The sequence below is a fragment of the Hyaena hyaena genome, unplaced genomic scaffold (genome assembly GCF_003009895.1).
Source record: "Hyaena hyaena isolate Hyena2069 unplaced genomic scaffold, ASM300989v1 scaffold_431, whole genome shotgun sequence".
Lineage (NCBI taxonomy): Eukaryota > Metazoa > Chordata > Mammalia > Carnivora > Hyaenidae > Hyaena > Hyaena hyaena.
Window position 1 is genome coordinate 577,193 of NW_024081055.1, and position 20,781 is coordinate 597,973.

The 20,781-nt window shown below is 41.5% G+C and overlaps 1 long non-coding RNA gene across 1 annotated transcript; it reads left to right on the forward strand.

Moving 5' to 3' along the window:
- Window positions 1–4,641: 4,641 nt before the first annotated feature.
- LOC120245524 lies at window positions 4,642–17,955 on the forward strand. Its single transcript, XR_005531811.1, has 3 exons — window positions 4,642–4,705; window positions 6,685–6,838; window positions 17,736–17,955. It is a non-coding gene; the product is annotated as an uncharacterized LOC120245524 (long non-coding RNA).
- The last annotated feature ends 2,826 nt before the right edge of the window (window positions 17,956–20,781 follow it).

Sequence of the window (20,781 nt, forward strand, 5' to 3'; positions counted from 1 at the left end):
TTTCTTTTTGCTCTGGGAGGCAAAGGGCATCTTGGCTGAGAGCAGGCTTTTTGATGACATTCCTTGCTTTCAATGTCAGATAGATATTCCACAGACTCCTGCCTTCGGTTGTTGCCATGGAGTCTTAGTCTGGAGCCAATCGGATACTTTGTCTTTTGTCTGGAGGCCTGTAAGATGCCTCTTTATCCTTGCAATTCAGAAAACTAACCAGGAGATATCTAGGAAAAGACGTATTATTTATTTTTCTGATCCTGCCTGGAACTTGCTGAATCTTTTCAGGGTGATGTCTTCACTTTAACTAAACCAGAACGTTTGTTCTTTGTTTTGAGATATTTCTCCTCCTCCTCCCCACTCTCCTTCTCCTCCCCTCTCTCCTTCCCCTCCCCCCTTCTTCTTTCTTCTCCTCCTCCCCTTCCCCCTCCTCCTCTTCTTCAGATATTTCTTCTGCTTGATTATCACACCATTAATTAGATTCTCAACTTCATTTTTTCTCCCTTTTTATGTTTTCACTGAATAATTTCGCTTCAGAATAACACTGGCTGTGTCCAGAGAGTCCTCGGGTGCATGCTTATTTATTTATTATTTGTTTATTATTAAAGTCGTTTTCTGTCTCCCCTGGCAACTAGTACAGTAGAAGCTAGCCCAATTCTGGATGTTCTGGTTGCTCTTTATTGGGTTTTTGTTTTCTTTTTTTCTGGCTGCTGGGTTGCCAAAGACTCTTTCTTTCTTCTTTTAAATCCCACTATAATGAACATACAGTGTTATATTAATATACACAGTGTACAATATAGTGATTCAACAATTCTGTACATTTCTCAGAGCTCATCAAGATGCTAAGACCGTTTCTTTGTTTACTCTTGGCTCTTTCTGCCCATGAGGGTGGGTCAAGCTATGGAGGTGCATTAAGTAGAGGGGAAGCTGTGAGGGATACCGCAGATGCAGGGGTAGACCTGCAATGGACAAGCAGACAAGCCATAACTCCTTCCTTGGTCAAGTGTCAGAGAGGAGCTTCCTGCTCCCTTTCTTCTCATCAGAAAAGGCTAGTGGTCCTCATGGAATGAGAGGAAGCTTGTAACCCTGTTTAGCTGCTTCAGGGTGACCAGCAGTGCTTCCTGCCCCCTTGGAAGCAGACTGGCCAGTCTATCTTCTCGACTGGAGATCTACAGATCGTTTCAAGGTAATCTTTCCCCAAGATCCAATCCTTATCCTAGAATCCTTCCTCTCTACTTCAGAGAAGCTGGTCAGATGTTTAACAAAAGTGCTAAGACTATTCAATGAGAAAAGATTCTTTTCAACAAACAGTACTGAACAACTCTGTAGCCACAAGCAAAGGAATGAAACTGAGGGGTGCCTGGGTGGCTCAGTTGGTTAAGTGTCCATCTTCAGCTCACAGATTTGTGAGTTTGAGCCCTGCACTGAGAGCGCAGAGCCTTCTGTCTCCCTCTTTCTCTGCCTCGCCCACTTGTGCTCTGTCTCTCAAAAATAAACATTAAACAGATTTCTTTAAAAAGTAATTAAATTGAATGCTTACATCACACAGTATATAAAAATTAGCTCAAAGTGGATCAAAGACCTACATGTAAGAGCTGAAACTATAAAATTCTTAGAAAAAAATTGACGGGTAAATCTGTAGTACCTTGAATTTGGCAATGCATTTTTATAGGACACCAAAAGCACAAGCAGCAAATGAAAAAATGCGAACCTTGGATTTAATCAAAATTAAAGACTTCTGTGGTTCTAGGGACACTATCAAAAAAGTGAAAAGAGCACAAACACAATGGAAGAAAGTATTTGGAAATAATATATCTGATGAGAGACCTGTAGCTGGACTACCTGAAGAGCTCTTACAACTTGATAATAAACAGACAGCACATTTTTTTAAATGAGGAAATGATCTGAAAAGACATTTCTCCAAAAAAGATCTACCAAAGGACCAATAAACATGAAAAAGATGCTGGACATTATTAATTATCAGAGGAATGCAAATCAAAACCACAGTGAGATACCATTTTACACTTACTAGAATGACTCGAATCAAAAAGTCAGGGGGGCCTGGGTGACTCAGTTGGTTAAGTATCTGACTCTTGATCTCAGCTCAGGTCATGATCTCATGGTTTGTGGGATGGAGCCCCAGGTCAAGCTCTATACTGACATGACAGAGCCTGCTTGGGATTCTCTCTCCCCCTTTTTCTCTACCCCTCCCTGGTTCGTGCTCTCTCTCTCCAAATACATAAATAAAATTTTTTAAAAGGCAGATAATGACAAGTGAGGATGTGGAGAAATCAGAACCCTCCATACACTGCTGGTGGGAATATGAAATGATGCAGGCACTTTGGAAAGCAGTCTGGCAGCTCCTCAAATAATTAGAGTTTCCATTTGACCCAGGAGTTCTACTCCTAAGTAACAACCTAAGTGGAAACAAGCCAAATATCCATCAGATGATGAATGGATAAACAAAATCGGATATATCCATACAATGAAATATTGTTTGACCTTACAAAGGAATAAAGTACTTTTACTTGCTGTGGCACGCATGACCTTGAAAATATTATGCTAACAGGGGCACCTGGGTGGCTCAGTCATGTGAGTGTCCAACTCTTGATTTCGGCTCAAGTCATGATCTCATAGTTCATAGGTTCAAACCCTGAGTCCGGCTCCGTGCTGTGGAGCCTACCTGGGATTCTCTCTCTCCCTTTCTCTCTGCCTCTCCCCTACACACGTGCATTCTCTTCTTCTCTCTCAAAAAATAAAGTAAACTTAAAAAAGAAAAAGAAAAAAGAAAAGAAGTAAAAGAATCCAGTTACAAAAGATGGCATATTATGTGATCCCATTTATATGGAATGTCCAGAATTGGCAAATCTAGAGAGACAGAAAATAGATTAGTGGCACCCAGAGCTGGCTGGTCATTGGGAGTTGGGAGCAGTGGAAAGAGTGAGGGGAAGGGACAAAAGCAAATAGCTTAAGGGTGAAGGTTTCTTTTGCAATGCTGAAAATGTTCTAAAATTGTCGTTGTGGAGGCACCTGGGTAGCTCAGTTGGTTAAGTGTCTGATTTCAGCACAGGTCATGATCTCACTGTCCTTTAATTAAATCCCCATTTAAATTTAATTTATCTCTAATTGCCTTTATGTATATATACATTTAGATTAAAAGACAAATATGGCATGGGACATATTTTATTCTAACAGTATTTGTTATTTATGTGAAATAAATCAACCATCTAATTACACACCACTTTCCTTAATTTCATTTCCCTGAGGACTTGGCTCTCCTTACTACTTCCTGGCTTTGCCAAATCTGCTTATAAAATTCCTGTGGTCACAGTCTATATTCCACTTACATTGTGACAGATGAGCTACAGTGGTCTCATTCAGTTTATTTTATTACTTTGCCCACCTACTCAACATCCATTAATGAGAAAACGTGCTTGATATTATCATTATAAGACAGTATGCTAAACATATACCAGCATAAAGCTAAAATTCGGATAATTCATCTTCAAATTTGGTTTGTTGAAGCACATACCATCTTTCAAGGCATAACTTGCTTTTCAAAAAAATTTAATTACTTAATTAGTTTATTTTAAGTAGGCTCTACACTCAGCATGGGGCTTGAACTCACAACTCTGAGATCAAGACTGCAAGCTCTACTGACGGAGCCAGGCAGGTGCCCCCATAACTTGCTTTTTTTTTTTTTTAAAGTATAGCACAAGCAGGGGAGGGGCAGAGAGAATCCCAAGCAGGTTCCGGGCTGTCAGTCAGAGCCTGGATGGGCTTGAACTCAAGAACCGAGAGATCACAAGCCGCAATCAAGAAACGATTGCTTAGCAACTGAGCGACCCAGATGCCCATTGTTGTCCTTTTTTACTTCCTTCTTCTTCAACAATACATGTGATTCCACTTGCTCCCATGTTAGAAGAATATTTAGCAACATCCAGTAAAAAAAATCAAATTCCTCAAAGGATAATACTGACTTCAAAACCTGGTTACAAGTGCCATAATAATGATCTACTTCGAGTTGGGATTTCTCTTCCTGTTCAAAAGCACTACTGCCTTTTTCACGAACAGCCTTGCTAACCAAAGGGATAAAGTTGGTTTCGAAAGGTCCCTAACACACTCAGCAAATTCCTTTAAACAGGGGAGTACATTGAAAACACTGTAGATCTGGGGCACCTGGGCGGCTCAGTCAGTTAAGCATCCGACTTCGGTCAGGTCATGATCTCACGGTTCGTGGGTTCCAGCCCCGCGTCGGGCTCTGTGCTGACAGCTCAGAGCCTGGAGCCTGTTTCGGATTCTGTGTCTCCCTCTTTCTCTGACCCTCCCCCCTCACACTCTCTCCCTCTCTTTCACAAATAAATAAAAACATTAAAAAATAAAAAAAGAAAAGAAAACACTGTAGATCTTCTTTCACTTTGCATAATCCTCTTACTAAAGTGACTGCAAATAATGATCAAGAAATAGGTAGCTTTGCCAGAATAAGTTACACTAGTCTCCCCTTCTCTGGGATTTGGCCTTTCTGCCGTTTCAGTTTCAGGCCGTCAACCCCTACCGGAAGCAGGGGCGTCAGAAGGTCATCAGAAGCCTGACGCCACGCCTTGAAGTCACAAAGTCTGCCGCACACCCCTCGCTTCTCCCATTCGGTGCATCACAAAGTCTGTGACAGGCCCCTCACGTGGGAATTTTATCATCTCACATCATCACGGGAAGGGTGAGTATAGTCCGACGGGATGTTTTGCAAGCCAGAGACCACGTTTGCATAACTTTTATTACAGTACCTTGCTGTACTTGTTCTCTTTTATTATTTGTTATTGTTGTTACTCTCTTACTGTGCCTAAGTTACAAATTAAACTTTATCGTAGGTATGTAGGTATAGGAAAAACACAGCATATGTAGGATTCGGTCCTATTTGCTGTTTCATATGGGAGGTGGTAGAATGTATCCCGTATGGATTGGGGGGGAGGGGAGTTACTGTATTAAAACTCAGTAAGAGCAGCCCCTGGGTGGCTCAGTCGTTAAGCCTGCAAGTTCGGCTCAGATCACGATCTTGTGGTTTGTGAGTTCGAGCCCCGTGTTGGGCTCTGTGCTGACAGCTCAGAGCCTGGAGCCTCCTTCAGATTCTCTGTTTCCCTCTCTCTCTGCCCCTCTCCTGTTTGTACTCTGCCTCTCTCTCTCAAAAATAAATAAACATTAAAAATTTAAAATAACAACAACAACAAAAATTTAGGGGTCCTTTTCTTCATAGTTAAACTATGATTTTATGCTTTAAGTGATAAAGTGAGAATTCTTTCCCATATGTTTATTAGAACTGAATCATGCCAACAAAATCATGACAGTTTTAGTTGCTCAGTACCAAGAGGGTAATGCTGCTAACAATGTTACTATAAATGCTGAAGTTTCATAACAAGGCGTGATGGTGTCCAAAGAAAGAACATCATGCTATTTGAGCATCATTACACAGACTATGAGCAGGACAGCCAGTGGTTTCTGTGGAATCCTATGCTTTGCTTCAACTTTGAATAACCTTTTTCTACACCTTTCCACAAACAGTGGCATGTTCTACCTCCAATTCAACGTATCTTATTAAGTCTGGCTTACAAGAGTCTTTGCTACAATTTCCTAAGGTTTCTGAAGTCTCATCTGGAAGGGTCTTCTTGGACAATGGCCTTGTATGCAGTCCTGTTTCCCAAGAAAATATTGCCCAAGCAAGAGGAAAGCGTTTTCTGATTGTGGTTACTTGCATTCGGCCGCTATGCTGCAGAAAAGACGAGGCGTTGACGTCTTTGCTAACCTGTAGCAATGAATGCGGCGTTTACACTTTGTAGTATTGCTGTAGATTTTGTTCTCCCCCTTGATTTGATGCTTTTTAGTATTTGTTTGCTGTTTTGAAACAAGGATATACTTCTTATTTTTCTGATTTAGATTATCATTTTATTTTATTTTTTAACTTATATCCAAGTTAGTTAGCATATAGCGCAGCAATGATTTCAGGAGTAGATTCCTTAAGCCCCTTACCCATTTAGCCCATCGCCCCCCCAATCCCTCCAATAACTTTCTGTTTGTTCTCCATAGAGAAAATACTTCTGATAGCAGTACATTTAAACAGTCATTCAAGGGGCGCCTGGGTGGCTCACTCGGTTGAGTGTCCGACTTTGGCTCAGGTCATGAGAGCACTGCCCGTGGGTTCAAGTCCTATGTTGGGCTCTGTGCTGACAGCTCAGAGCCTGGAGCCTGCTTCAGGCTCCGTCTCTTTGCCCCTCCCTGCTTGCACTCTGTCAATCTCTCAAATATAAAATTAAAAAACATTAAAAAAATAATAAACAGTCATTCAAGCTGAATGTCTGATGATCTAGACCACGGAAGGCCATTACAGCCTCTGCTGTGATTATCTTCATCTGAATTTCTCTAAATCATAAAAAAAAAGTTATTTTATTGTTTTCTTTGATACTAATTGAGGAAATCGCACATCTCTTATGCTCACCTGCTAGGGTGTGCTGCTTTGCATCTGACAGTACTTATAGCGAGTGAACAATTGCATATTACACGAAAAGCTTCAAAGGATTTTTATTTTCTCATTTTATAAGTGTCCACCGTTCAGGAATTGGTCATAAAACTTTTGTATTCTCACATTTGGGGGTTCAGTTATATGCAAATGAAGAAACTACCAGTTTGCTTTCTCCATCACTGCAGAATTTGAAGACTGAATTTGGGAGTCTCATGACCATGTCACTGCCATCAGCCACTCACAAATCTGAACTCCTCATGGTCTGTCACCGGGAGCTGAAGAGTTGCAAGCTTGCCAACTAACAATGAATTGAACTCCTTGAACTCTGATGCAGAAAAGGTAAACTTTCTGTTTGCTACAAGGGAAATCTATACAGCTGACTCTTGAACAACACGGGTTGGAAGTGCACATTTCCATTTATGTGGAGGTTTTTAAAAGATAAATACAGTACGGAACCGTGAATGTATTTTCTCTTCCTTACGGTTTTCTTTTTTAAGATTTTATTTGTAAGTAACCTCTACCCCCAATGTGGGGCTCAGATTCACAACCCCAAGATCGAGAGTCCCACGTTCTTTGACTTAGCCTGCCAGGCACCCCCTTATGGTTTTCTTAATAATATTTTTTTCTCTAACTTATTTGCTTGTAAGACTATAGTATGGAGTATACATAACATAAGAATATGGCTGCTAATCTACCATATATGATAGCCCGAAGGCTTCTGGTCAACAGTAGGCCATTAGCCATTAAGGTTTTGAGGATTCAGAAGTTCTATGCAGATTGTCAACCTCAGGGTCAGCGGCCCTCACCCCTGGATTGTTCAAGGGTCAGCTGTGTTTGTAAGACACTGTTTTCTTGAGAAGCCAGAGCTGACCTTACGTAAGGTTTCCAGAAGCGTGACATCCAGGGATCAGTGGGCTTTCAGAAGTGGGAGTGTGTACCAACTGAAAGAGATTTTCATCTGCGTTAGTACATTTGCTGGAGAAAGGCTGCTATCGACCAGCTAACCACAACCTTCAGAAGGAGCTTGGCTGCCGGATTGAGGCGCTTTTTGAGTGGCTGTTGCCTAGAAGCATGTGCTGTCCCAGATTGCGGACTTTGAGGACCGGAGGTTTATCACCAAATGGCTGTCAGAAGCTTGGGGCTGTTACTGATTTGCTTGCTTTTAGATACTTGGAGTGAGGCTGTTAAGTGGCTGCCTTCCAGAAACGGGCCACAGGAGTAGGCTACAAGTGTTTGGCTGATTTTCAGAGCATGTACACTCATACGAAGTTAACTTGACTTAACAATGCTGACTTGTTCACAGCTTGGGAAGTGGGTGGAAGAATAGTCTTTACTTGAGTATGAAAAATAAATACTCTTCCTTCTGAGTTCCCTTTTTGGATCTCCCTGCAGCCAGACCTGCAGGAGAGGCAATAAGAGGTGGTTCAGGCCACCTGGGTGGCTCAGTCTGTTAAGCGTCCGACTTTGGCTCAGGTCATGATCTTGCAGTTCGTGGGTTCGAGCCCAGTGTCAGGCTCTGTGCTGACAATTGAGAGCCTGGAGCCTGCTTCGGATTCTGTGTCTCCCTCTCTCTCTGCCCCTCCCCCACTCACACATGGTTCGGATGTTTGTGGATGTATGTTTGGCAGCTGGTAGGGCCATGTAAGTGATGTAAGTTCCAATTACTGGGGCAGACAAATAGCTCTAGCTGCTGATTTTTGTAATTTCTTTTAAAAAGCTGAAAACAGGACACGTAAGGTGTCATGAGAAAGTACAGGGCTCAGGACAACATGAGTATGGGGCATGTCCTGGGTATACAGGATACCGGCAACCCCGCCTAAATATAATATTCTCGCTATAACACACATTAAGCATCGCAGCAAAAATACTTGCTTTCCAAAACTGTTTAAAGAAATTGTTTTTTAAACATCATCTAAATGGCCTGGGTTTCTTTAAACACCTAAATTATTATTATTTATTTATTTTTTTACAAATAGTTTATTGTCAAGTTGGTTTCCATATAACACCCAGTGTAAACACCTAAATTATTTTGAGCTTATGTCTTTTTTTTCTCTTTCTCGTCGAATCTCCCCAAATAGTATGGAGATATTTAAGATCTGTTCTGTAAAAGGACGTGCTTAGTTTTCTCTCCTGATGACGATGGTAATAATTTCCCAGTAAGAGATTCTTAACCTAAGGTCTGACTTTGCACTTCACCCTTCTGCTTTTGTTTACCTCTTTGCTTTAATAATGTAAAACTATGATTCCACCCTCTCTATTAGATCGATAAATACCACCAGGAATATGATTAATGGGTAGTGCTGCGTTTTTAAAATAGCAAGTCAAGAATTTTATATTTCTTTTTCTTTTTTAAAAAAATTTAAAAAAATGTTTATTTTTGAGAGAAATAGAGACAGAGTGTGAGCGGGGGAGAGGTGGAGAGAGAGAGGGAAACACAGAATCCGAAGCAGATTCCAGGCTCTGAGCTGTCAGCCCAGAGCCAGGTGCAGGGCTCGAACTCACAAACCATGAGATCATGACCTGAGGAGAAGCCAGGCACTTAACTGACTGAGCAACACAGGTGTCCCATTTCATATTTCTTTAGATGTTTCTTAAAACAGTTTATGCAGATCATAAGGCAAAGGCATTAAAAAAATTTTTTTAACGTTTCTTCACTTTTGAGAGACAGAGACAGAGTGAGTGGGGGAGGGACAGAGAGAGAGAGGGAGGCACAGAATCCAAAGCAGTCTCCAGGCTCTGAGCTGTCAGCACAGACCCCAACACATGGCTTAAACCCAGAGCAATGAGATCGTGACCTGAGCTGAAGTCGGATGCCTACCTGACTGAGCCACCCAGGTGCCTCATAAAGCAAAAGCATGTTTAAATCAGCTTTAAGAGGGGCGCCTGGGTGGCCTAGTTGGTTAAGCGCCTGACTTTCGCTTAGGTCGTGATCTCGCCGTTCGTGGGTTCAAGCCCCGCGTCGGGCTCTGTGCTGACTGCCAGCTCAGAGCCTGGAGCCTGTTTCAGTCTGTGACTCCTCTCTCTCTGATCCTCCCCTGCTCACGCTGTGTGTCTCTCTCTCTCTCTCTCCTAGAAATAAATAAAACATTAAAATAAATAAATCGGCTTTAAGAAATCTCTCATAGATCTCTTAATGGAGATCACATCATAATAATACGGATATAAATGTGCTTCATTTTATGCTATATGTAAATAACCTAAAATAATAGCTGTGGTTTAATGGAAATCTATTGTAAGTAATTTTGTGAGACCCAACTGTAGTTCCAGACACCTGAAAGCCCATCCAGCAGGTGCATTGGATCAGAGGGAGGTCGTAGTTATTAATTAGGGAATCCTGTGGCCCCTGGGTGGCTCAGTCAGTTAAGTGTCCGACTTCAGCTCAGGTCATGAGCTCACAGCTTGTGAGTTCCAGCGTTGTCTTGGGCTCTGTGCTGACAGGTCAGAGCCTGGAGCCTGCTTCAGATTCCATGTCTCTCTTTGTACCTCTCCCCTCATGCTCTGTCTCTCTCTCAAAAATAAACATGAAAAGTTGTTTTTGTATAAACTAGAGAATCCTGTGTAGAACAGCTGGGCAGGTTGGCCCCTCCCCCTTTCCCCACATACCGCAAAGCAGACGCAGCTGCTCTTGACCCCCACAAGGGACCTAGGTCTGAAATAGACGAGCATTGTCCCAGAGAGCTGATGACACGTGAGAGGGACAGGAAGGACACTCACACAGATGACACCTGTTGGAACACCTCCTCCCTACGTGTACTGCCCCCTCCCCCCCCCCCAATCCCAGGAGACAAGAGGTAGGAAACAGAAGCTGAATCCACAGACACTTAAACACAGACCACAGACAGATACAAAGATAAGCAAACAGCCAAGAATCACCATTCGAGCAATACTAGGAAAGAAAAGCATCAACCCCAACAAAAAATGAACACTTGAAGAAAAGACCTCAAGATAGTTTAAGTTTACTTACTTATTTTGAGAGAGAGTGAGAGCAGGGAAGGGACGGGGAGAGAGGGAGAGAGAATCCCTAGCAGGTTCCTCACTGTCAGCACAGAGCCCAATGAGGGTCTCGAACTCATGAGTTGTGAGATCCTGACCTGAGCCCAAACCAAGAGGCAGACGTTTAAGTGACTGAGCCACCCGGGCATCCTCAAGATAGTTCTAATGAATATCTTTGTGTAATAAAAGAGGAATATAGGTATATATCCATATGTAACAAGATATGCAGTTATGAAAACAATTCTTAGAAATCAAGAACATAATCATAGAAACTTTAAAAGTTCAGTAAATGAGTTTTAAAGAAGAATGGACAAAATTGAAGACTAATTACGGGTAAGAAGATCTTAGATGAAGAATTTGCTTATAACCTAGGACAATCCAGAAGTTCCGATGTCTACCTCAAAGGAGGGAAGATGGGAGGGAAGGAAGAGAGAGGGCTGCCAGAGGTAAGCAATTTCTAAAAAAAAAAAAAAAATCAAATCTTTAAAGAAAGATTTAAGTAACGAATTGATAAAAATAAAATAATTAACTAAGTAGTCTTTAGTCGATGTTAGCAAGTGTCAATACATTTTATATATTTATTCATAGGCTCACCTGTAACACAACGTATTATTCCTCTCAGATAAACGGAAGAGTCAAATGACCAGACTTATGTAGGAATAATACATAAAATGAAGCATTGTGGAGAGGTCTGAGCAGATTCTGTCAAATTGTGCCTCTATGACTTGCTGAGAGATACTGAAGTCTAAATAGATGCAGGGGATGAGTGCTTTATTTGGGGGAAAATACACGGGTCAGATGAAATGGGAGGTGTGTGTTATGTGAGACCCATGAGTGCTCACAGATGAGTTTATTCCTAAGCTTTGCCTCTTCCTGTTGAGTATCTCATCATCCTGTACTTCCATTTGATGAGTTCTAGCATATTCTTTTTTTTTTTTTTTTTTTTCCTGAGAGAGTGAGAGAGCATGTGCAAGCAGGGGAGGAGCAGAGGGAGAGGGAGACAGAGAATCTTAGGCAGGTTCCATGCCCAGTGGGGAGCTCGACACAAGGCTTGATACAGGGCTTGAGCCCACGAACCATGAGATCATGACCTGAGCTGAAATCAACAGTTGGACGCTTAACCAACTGAGCCGCTCAGGTGCCCCTATTCTTCTCCTTCCTAATGTGTTTTCTCTTTCCTCAGCATTCTCTTACCCGCCACCATGCCTGGAGGATTTCATTCCAGTATTAGAGCCTAATAGACCTTCCCTCTACTGTTACATTCTCATTTCTTCTACAGTGTCACCCTTCTTGCCAATGATTCGATTATTTTTTTAAGTGTTTGTTTATACTTGAGAGAGAGAGAGAGAGCAGGGGAGGGGCAGAGATTATTGGACACAGGATCTGAAGTGGGCCCTGTGCTGACAGCAGAGAGCCCCATGCAGGGCTCAAACTCACAAACTGTGAGATCATGACCTGAGCCAAAGTCAGATGCTCAACCCAGACGCCCCTCAATTATTTTTAATACATTAACCTTTTTAGATATCTGGTTAGGCAAAACCATCAGGAAAATATGGTTTTGATAAACATTTTAGTATCTTGAATTTAGTTCATTGTAGGTGATAGGGTTTAACATGTGCTTCAGAAACTCAAAGCTTAATTTATACAAGACCAAGAAAATGAATGACCAGAAATGCTGCAAGCCTTATACATATTGTCACTCACCACCTCTCAAGTGACAATATTTGTAAGTTTACGGGCATTGCCTTTACATTATTGGTGATTCATTCACCTTTATTGGATAAAGTGGTCGGATAAAAACAGGCCCAGCTGTTTCTTGGGGAAAATAGGTAACTCTTTGTTTTATTTTTGCTGTTTAATAAGTAAGCAAATGAGGAAGAAAGAACTGAAGAATCCAATTTTGAAAGATCTATAAAGAGAAAAGGAAAAAATACAGAAATAAACTATGGGCTTTACATATATATACTAAATATTAAGGATACGTTATATAGTTTGAAGGTACTACATATAATTTTATGACATTAAAAATGTAAATATAGTGTTTCTTTACAGAAAACAATAGAAATGATAGAGAAACAGAAAATCTGGATAGATGATTATTGATGAGAAACATAGAAAAAGCATTGCTAGAGCCGAACATTTCTCCACGAAAGTGTCACCAAGCAGGATTATTCCCTGGAGAGGTTATCCCAACCTTCCAAAGAACAGATGATTCAGGTTATAGGAAGTGAGCCAGGCATACACAAAGGTGAAACGTTCCCTACTTCATCCCGTTAGGCTGGAATAGCACCACCGCCCACAAACAAAACTGTAGGCCGGCCTCAGTTGGGTACCCAGCTGCAAAAAGCACAAATGAACTCTTAGCAAATGCAATGCATCACTGTATTAGCAAGTAGAGTTTATCTCAGGAATGCAAGGATGAGCCCCTATTAAAAGACATATTGCTGTTATTTAACAACAGTAAGAGATCATAGAGAACTAATTTTATGATCTTGAGGTAAGAAAGACATCACTTAAGCGAAGTTTAAGGCAGGCCATTTTGGCACATGGATTCTTTCAAATGGATTCGGTTTCATATCCTTCCTTCCTTCCTTCCTTCCTTCCTTCCTTCCTTCCTTCCTTCCTTCCTTCCTCTCTCTCTCTTCTTGTTTTGGGGACAATTTGGCTGAATCTATTAACACAGTAAATGTGCATACCTTTTGAGTCACCAACTATACTAATAAGAATCTATCCTAAAGAGATTCTAATTGCACGAATTCTCAAAGGTGTATAGTTCCATGAGAGAACAGTTTGAAAACTTGGACATCTTGATTCCGGTTTTGCAATATCTGTCCCATCTCTATACTGTTGAAAGTGGAAGAGCGATTCGGGGAACTGACCCCAAGACAAACAGGGTGCCTCAACGGTCTACGAGTAATCCCACCCCCATGGCCATTGATTGGTTCAGAAATGGGCATGTGGCCCAAATTTAGCCAATTAGATGTTGTTATCTTTAGCGAAGACTTCTGGGAAAGTTCTTTTTGACTCTTGAGAACTGAGGGCGGCAAATCCTTTTCTCCATTTGGCTATGCAAATAAAAAAGCATGCATGGGCTACTGGGTGGTTCAGTTGGTTAAGCATCCGACTTCAGCTCAGGTCGTGATCTTGGGGTTTGTGAGTTCGATCCCCACGTTGGTCTCTGTGCTGACAGCTCAGAGCCAGAAGCCTGCTTCAGATTCTGTGTCTCCCTCTCTCTCTGCCCCTCCCCTGCTTGCACTCTGTCTCTCTGTCTCTGTCTCTCTCTCTCTCTCAAAAATAAATAAACATTTAAAAAATTGAAAAAAAAAAAGCATGCAGTTCTATCAGTCCTTTTATATGCAGAGGTGAGCCAGCCTTCGGATGGAATAGGTTCTGAGAATGGCAGGGCAGAAAGACGGAAAGCACCTGGCTCCATGGTGGCTTGGTTGAGCCAACACATCAACACGTCAGCAATAAAGCCTCTGTGTCTCTCAAAATCTAGTTCTGTGAGCTACAAATTTCTCAACGGTTAAAGCAGATTGAGTCAGATCTTCTATGACGTTCAGCCAGATGTGTCCTTCATACACTGCAACAGTGTTAGTAAGAGCAGAACACAGCCAACCGATAAGAAATTGTAATAAATTTATTACAATAAATTACAGTACGTTGCTTATCATGGAATATTAAGAAGTCACTAAAATAAGGTAGATCTGTGTGCATGGATTTGCAGAAGTCTTCAAGACATTAGTAAGTGACTAAAGCAGATCTTGAAATAACACATGCACATAATCCCATTGATATGTTTAAAATTATCTATCTGTAGGGGCGCCTGGGTGGCTTAGTCGGTTAAGCGTCTGACTTTCGCCTAGGTCATGATCTCACGGTTTGTGGGTTCGAGCCCCACGTCGGGCTCTGTGCTGACTGCCAGCTCAGAGCCTGGAGCCTGTTTCAGTCTGTGACTCCCTCTCTCTCTCTGACCCTCCCCTGCTCACGCTGTCTCTCTTTCTCTCCTAGAAATAAAAAAATAAAATAAAATAAAATAAAATTATCTATCTGTAAACATTTGTATCCAGATGCATAAAAGTAGAACTGGAAGGATGCATATTTCTGGGGAAGAAAGTAGGAGTATGGAGGTGGAAATGAAAGATCTGTTTTATGTTACAGTTTTCGTCATTATGAATTTTTCAATATTTTACACCATGAATGAAGTCACACATTAATCTTGCTGTTTAAGAAAATGCACAGTTCTTGGGGCTCCTGGGTGGCTCAGTCAGGGAAGCATTGGATTTCAACTCAGGTGGTGATCTCGCAGTCTGTGAGTTTGAGCCCTGCGTCGGGCTCTGTGCCCGGAGCCTGTTTCAGATTCTGTGTCTCCCTCTCTCTCTGCCCTACCCCACTTTGTGCTCTGGCTCTCTCTCTCTCTCAAAAGAAAATAAACATTAAAAAATTTTTAAATAAAGAAAAGAAAAGGAAAGCTTATAGTTCATGATACTCAAAACTGCATGATCCTTCTTGCAACTTTACTTCTTTCATTTCCTTCAGGAAGACCTCATAAGTCTGTAAAAACATTCATATTTTTCCCTTTTAATAAGCAATGACAGAGAACACTCAGGGGCGTTCAGCATATTGGACAATCACTAACATTCGTCTCTAACAAAGGTTGCATGCTGTTAACTAAATGGAATTTAAATAAAAACTTAAAAAAAAGATTCCATGCGGGGCGCCTGGGTGGCTTAGTCGGTTAAGCGTCCGACTTTCGCTTAGGTCATGATCTTGCGGTTCGTGGGTTCGAGCCCCGTGTCGGGCTCTGTGCTGACTGCCGGCTCAGAGCCTGGAGCCTGTTTCAGTCTGTGACTCCCTCTCTCTCTGACCCTCCCCTGTTCACGCTGTCTCTCTCTCTCTCCTAGAAATAAATAAAACATTAAAAAAAAGAAAAAAAGATTCCATGCTTTCGATAAACACAAGTATCTGACTATAAGATCTGTCTTTTTCTTGACTTTGATCCTAATGTACAATATCATAGGCTAAGGAAGATATAGCTTCCACATCTATGGACTCCTCCACTGGCCCACAGTGTGAATAAAACCAGAATACACTATGAACCCAAATTTCCCTGGAAAATATTCCAGAGCAAGTTGTAAGTATCTAGCTGATTTTAGGAATAAATACTAAGGGGGTGTTATTGCTAATCTCATAGCTAATTAAGTAAGAGCCAACACTGCAGCTTTAGTGACTTTTTTTGGGACCAATTCAGGATACCATGACACTGACTGCAGCCTTTAGGATGCCATAGTTGCCTTTCTATTTTGTGAGAGTTTACTTACATATTTGCTTCTTGCATATATCTTATATAAATAAATCCTTTGCAATAAATCTCATATATATGATCTATAATCTCCTATTAATTCTGTTCTTTGGTAGAAACCTAATACACATGTCCATGATGTGATGGGGCCTAAATATTCAATGATAAACAAAACAGAAGTGAAGTTTATAGTTTAGTGTTGGGAGAAATAGTAAATAGGTAAGCGGTATGTATTTTCAAGTTGTGGTATATGTCAAGAAGGAAAGCAAACAGGTCATTGAGTGGAAATTATTTTTCCTAATTTAAACTAGGTAGTCAGGGATGTCCTCTCTAGGGACCTGATGTATAAGGTGAAGTGTGAAAGGCATAACCCTTGAAATATGCACAGAGGGTCCTAAGCAGAGGGAACAATATGTGCAAAGGTCCTGGGATCATGTGAGTCCTTGACCTCCTCCTGGAATTATCAGAAGACTGAAAAGTAATGGTTCTGACTTCTCCCTTGAAATGCTGGTCCTGTTTCACATACTTGCATATATTTGTGTAACTGTTTTTCTTGTGTTTTTTTTTTTTTTTGGTCTCTCTCCCCTTCACTAAATGAAAGTTCCATAAAGGCAGAAATTTTGTCTGTTTTGTTTCCCAGGTCTGTTTTCAACGATGTTGAAACGTTTCTGGTACTTAGCAGGTACTCATAAATATTAAACGAATGAATGCATAAATGAATGATGAATTGAATGAATAGTTATGAGAGTTAGGAACAATTGCAGGAGTCCAGGCACAAGATGGTGATAGTTTGGTTAAAATGGGGGTGTTGAGAATAGAGAAGGGTCACAGGTTTGAGGTACTCCTGGAGTCAGTCAGTAGCACTGGTTGACAAATGAGAACTGTGGTGTAAGAAAGGAAGAAGTCCAGTAGCTCGCGGTTTTCCACCCTGAAAAACAAGGGAAATGGTGATACCAGTGGCAGAAATGGAAGGAGCGGGGGAAATATTTCGGTATTCCCAAAACCCAGCCTGCAAGCTTTATGACTATTTGATAAGTGAATGGATGAAATGGTGAATTTAATTTCCATCGTGTTTTTAGCAAAGGGCAGCAGCCTCATGTTCACTGATTTTCAAGTCCTTATTTTATGTTTCCTGGTTTTTTGTGTTTTTTTTTTGTTTTTTTTAATGTTTTTATTTATTTCTAGGAGAGAGAGAGAGAGCGTGAGCAGGGGAGGGTCAGAGAGAGAAGGAGTCACAGACTGAAACAGGCTCCAGGCTCTGAGCTGGCAGTCAGCACAGAGCCCGACGTGGGGCTCGAACCCACGAACCGCGAGATCATGACCTAAGCAAAGTTGGATGCTTAACCGACTAAGCCACCCAGGCGCCCCATATGTTTCCTGTTTTTTAATGTGTTTTTTTCCCATAAGTTTTTCTTTAAGTTTTTTTTATGTTTTATTTATTTCTGAGAGAGAGAGAGACAATGTGAGCAAGGAAGGGTCAGAGAGAGAGGGAGATACAGAATCTGCAACAGGCTCCAGGCTCTGAGCTGGCAGTCAGCATAGAGCCTGATATAGGGCTCGAACCCACAAACTATGAGATCATGACCTGAGCCAAAGTCAGACGCTTATAATGATATCTTTAGCTCCTTCTAGGGGAAAAATTGTGTTTTTTTCTTTCATGGTATAAAGTAAATATCCTAAGAGTTTGAAGAACTGTGTTTGGATGAGTTTATGGGACTTCAGGCTACAGTGAAATTTAGTGAACAGGAAAATTCCACATGGCACGTGCTGGGTACAATAACCACAGAATGGTCTCATGAGTTTCACGCAAAAAGTAGGTCTCTCTTTTATTGGTCTCTCTGTGATTTCAGGTCAGATATATGTTTTCACTTAAAGTTTTAAAATTTCATCTTGTTTTAGTTTTGCAAAAGATCCAAGGTATTCCTTTTTTTTTTTCCCTAGGACAATTTTTCTCAAACTATCCACCATGGATTAGTATTAGCTTGGGGACAGAGGAACTGGTGTGGAGATTTGTTAAAAAGTGCACAGTCCTAAGTCCTGGCTGAAACTTACTGCATCAGCAGTTTTGGGAATGGAAGCCCAGGAGGAGCCTTTTAAAAATGCCTAAATGATTCTCAAGCACATGCACTAAAAGGTGAAGACTACTTCTACAGAAATATGAAAACACATTTTTGGAATAAAAAACTCAAAGCATAGTTTGATTTCATTTTCTTGTTTATTTTTTTTTGTTTTCCTTTTCAGCGTTTTGTTTGTTTGTTTTAAGAGAGAGTACAAGCAGGGGAGAGGGACAGAGTGAGAGAGAAAACCCCATGCAGGCTCTGCGCTGACCTCGATCAGCACAGGGCTCCATCCCACAACCCTGGGATCACAGTCAGGTGCTCCACCAACTAAGCACCCAGGCAGGAGCCCTTCCTTAATATAAATTGATGGCTTTTAAAACTAGCAGTTTTCAAAGTATGATGCAAGGGACCCACAGGGGCCCCTAAGACCTCACATGGAGTCCACAAATCAAAACTACTCTTGTTATAATACTAAGATGTTATGTGACTATTTCATACTCATTCTCTAATGGACGTGCAGTGCAGATCCCCAGAGGTTAAATGATGAATGGTATCACAGCAAACCGATTCCAGAAGCAGGTAGGAGGATCCAGCTTTCTTCTATTCAGCGAGACATTAAAGAGATTTTCAAAATGCAAAACAATGCCACTCTCCTCATTATGTATTTTTTTGTTTTGGAACATGTAGTTATTTCTCATAAATTTGTTATCTAGACTAACACGTAATGCATCTTTGATTGTTATTTTAAAATGAATGAATAAATGTTTTTAAATTAGAGTTTTGGGGCGCCTGGGTGGCTCAGCTGGTTAAGTGTCCAACTTTGGCTTGGGTCATGATCTCACAGTTTGTGGGTTCGGGCCCCACGTTGGGGCTCTGTGCTGTCAGCTAGCTCAGAGTCTGGAGCTGCTTCGGATTCTGTGTCTCCCTCTCTCTCTGCTTCTCCCCCACTCGTGCCTCTGTCTCTCTCTCTCTCTGTCTGTCTCAAAAGGAAATCAACATTAAAAACATTTTTTTAAAGAATCTTAGGGGATCTCAGTGGGACCTCTTTCCTGGCTCCTGATCTGCGGTGCACTCTGAATCCGTGTGATTTATAACCAACCTACAGCCTGACCAGGTGGACAGATATACTGTTGGGACTTAGGGGAAAGCCCTTTGTCTATTCAAGAGTAAGCAGTGATGGTTTCCATGAAGACTAAATGAAAAACTAGAAAAACAAGCTCTCAGAATTCCATTCAAGTAGCCGAGTCTAGTCAACACTGGAAGAGGAGCAGATGGGGCATTCTTAAAACAAAGATGTTTTAGGCATGCATAATATGACACAGTGAAAACAGCATTGTCCTCAAAGCAGGCATTCTTAGAGTTAAGACTTCTCTTTCTTGCTCTCTATTTGATCTCGGGCAAATCAAACCTCTGGGCTGTTGTCTTCTCGCCTAAAATCTGTGTGTTCCTTCATTTATTCATATATTTATTCTTTCTTCTTTTTTTTATTCAATAAATATTGACTGTGTATCTCCTTAGATCCAGACACATGAAGTACTGGAGACACAGAGGTAAATAGTTTAATGTCTGACTCTGAGGTTTTCACAGTCTATGAGCATAGAACATAAATGCATTTAAATTATTTAAGTTACTCTGACTTAAAATAGCTCCCCCTGTCCACAACTGTTTATGTCTTTATCCCACTAAGTATCTCTTCATAGCCCTTATCATCATGTGATGTATTATACGTTTCTGTATTTATTTTGGGGGAGGACACTTATGATCTGTCTTCCTCACTACACTGTTCAGTTCCAAGAAGACAGGGACTTTATCTCGTTGACCAATGTTTTTCCTGGCACATGGGTCACATTCATTAACTATTTGTTGAATGAGTGGGAAAAAAAAAGAGGGGGGGGGAGAAAAAGGTAAATACATATATGGGGGGAAGAAAGAAGAAAGAAAGAAGGCAGAGGAAAACAAATCAATATATTTATTGACAAAAGAAGAATGAGTTGCTGTTAGGTGAAGTTTTGGGGAGACAGAAAGTATTCTAGGCAGAGGGAAGAGCATCTGTGAAGATATAAAGTGTGGAATAACATAGAAATGTGAGTTGTTCAATAAAGGCAGCTGAAGGGGCGCCTGGGTAGCTCAGTTGGTTGAGTGTCTGACTTTAGCTCAGGTCATGATCTCGTAGCTTGTGGGTTCGAGCCCCGTGTCCAGCTCTCTGCTGACAGCTCTGAGCCTGGAGCCTGCTTCAGATTCTGTGTCTCCCTCTCTCTCTACCCCTCCCCTGCTCATGCTCTCTGTCTCTCTAAAAAATAAACATTCAAAAAATAATAAACAGTTAAAATGTGTGATCTGTAGGCAAGGGGAGGCACGGAAGAGATGGGAAGCTCTACTACTCTCTGAATCTATCAGAGAATGAGTGGCTTTCTGCCATCCTCCTACACGACTACCTACACAATGTGGATTTGTCTGTGAAATGGACTGAGAGACACAGTTTTTGTGTGGGAGGGTTGTTAGCTTTTGAAAGGAAAAAAAACTCCATTGTTTCCCTTCTCCACACCCAGTACTCTCACTACTTCACTTCTAGTCCCCAAATGTGTGGAGTTTTGCCTCCCACTGACCAATTCTCCAGCACCAGCTGGCGTCCTACATTCAGCTCCGTTCTGACCTGTCTACCGGGAGAGAACCCACACGTTAAGGGGACCAGCCCCGCAAGATGGCTGCCTCACTTCAGACACCAACTGCAAGGCTGGGAGGTCACCCGACCTTCCGATTGGCTGCAAATTGGAGGGTCCCACGCCCTCCTCCTCAGGTTTGGTAATTTGCTGGAATGGCTCACAGAACTCGGGAAAACAGTTTACTTGCTAGGCTACTGGTTTCCTCCGCACGGGATACACCTCAGGAGCAGCTGAGTGTCACAGATGCATAGGGTAAGGTCTGTA